Here is a 2,103-nt window from a genome sequence, read left to right as displayed (position 1 = left end):
TATTTACCCTAAACTATATCTGGAAACTATATCTAAAATGTTTATGAAACAATTTCTGAAATGTTTCTGTAAGTATTTCTTAAATGTTCACGAAACTGTTTCTAAAATGTTTCTGCAACTATCTCTGAAATGTTTCTGTCAGTATTTCTTAAACGTTCTGAAACTCTTTCTGAAACCTTTCTCATATCTGATAATAAACAATTCAAGATTTATATCGATTATGTAATAATTATTGTGTAATAATTAAAGTAGTGAGACAATATTACAGAAACATTTCTGAAATATTTCAATGTTATATATATTTCATTTTAATATTTCAATGTAATGATTGGGCACGTTCAGCAAGTCTTAAACGTTCATGAAAATATTTCTGAAATGTTTCTGGAACTATCTCTGTTATGTTTCTAGAACCATTCCTGAAACATGTGTAGCACAATTTCTGAAATGTCTATGGAACTGCGTTTGAAATATTTCTGAAACTCTTTCTGAAACCTTTCTCATATCTGATAATAAACAATTCAAGATTTATATCGATTATGTAATAATTAAAGTAGTGAGACAATATTACAGAAACATTTCTGAAATATTTCAATGTTATATATATTTTATTTTAATATTTCAATGTAATGATTGGGCACGTTCAGCAAACACAAATAATCACTGAGCGCTCAATGATTACCCACACAGCAAAATATGTTTCTAAAACGTTTCAGAAGTATTCGAAAGTTTCGGAAACATTTCATATATCAATTACATTTCAAAAATATAAAGAAACGAATTTTTGAAACATAACGATGTAATGTATCGAAAACATTTTTGAAACATATTACATTGGAATAACATTAAAGTGTTTCAGAAATGTTCCTGAAATATTTCATTGTACCATTTTCCAGTTAATAACAAAAATGAAATATAAAAATGTTTCTGAAACATAACATTGACATACTTTTGATAAACAAGATATACATTCAAAAATCTACGTTTTACAAACACGACTTTGTAAAATACACATTGAAATTAATTACAGGAATATACAAAATATGTATTTGTTTACATAATATGTATTTTTGTAAAGAATTTCACACAAATTTTTTGTATAAAATTAGTCATATAAAAAATATATTTCGGGAACATTTTAAAAAGACTTCAGAAATATTTCATGTTACATCAATACATTTTTGAAACTGTTTTTAAATTACTCTCAACGTAAACGTACTACAAATAATTCACAATTCAATGGACCGTCTAAATATTGGAATATTTATTAGTTTTTCTCAGGTGCATCGGATCCAGTCATGCAATTCACAATAGGCGCTTTCAGCAGACACAACTGATGATCACCGAATTGAGAATTATTTGTAGTACGTTTACGTTGTAAAAATAATGTAAGTGATTTTAAAAATGTATTGATACAACATGAAATATTCCTGAAATCTCTGAAATGTTTCAGAAATATATTTTTTATATGATTAATTTTATACAAAATTTCTGTGGAATTCTTTACGAACAATAAGTATTATACAGGGTGGTCTAAAAGTCCCGGAACGGTTGAATATCCCGAGAAATTGTGGGTGGATCGGAAAAATACGTATTTCCTATTTTTGAAAGAGCTATCGAATGATACCAAAATTGACCCCCCCACCCCCACCCCTGTGGGTGGGGCGGGGGATAACTTTAAAATCTAAAATGGGAACCCCACTTTTTACAACAGATTCGCATTTCACGTTAAAAAGTACGTAAGTTTTGTCTGAAACATTTTTTTATTTGCCTAATACTTTTTGAGATATTCAAGAGAAAATTTATAACTTTTTCAATGTTTAGCTTATGATATCTCGTTAACTATTTGTCAGAGGAAAAAGTAGTACAGGACTTTTTTACCTGATTTGATCTCAGGAATATGCTGTTGCAATAGTGCTCCAATTATGGAAAATTTTTGTGTATTGTACCATCTACCAAATTTACATACATAAAAATTTTCAATAATTAGAGCACTATTGCGACAGCATATTCCTGAGACCAAATCAAATAAAAAAGTCCTGTACTACTTTTCCCTCTGACAAACAGTTATCGAAATATCATAAGCTAAACATTGAAAAAGTTATA

The sequence above is a fragment of the Vollenhovia emeryi genome, unplaced genomic scaffold (assembly GCF_000949405.1).
Source record: "Vollenhovia emeryi isolate VEMERY1.0 unplaced genomic scaffold, V.emery_V1.0 DF939302.1, whole genome shotgun sequence".
Lineage (NCBI taxonomy): Eukaryota > Metazoa > Arthropoda > Insecta > Hymenoptera > Formicidae > Vollenhovia > Vollenhovia emeryi.
The sequence above is the reverse complement of the archived record's forward strand: the minus strand, read 5'-3'. Positions refer to the sequence as shown.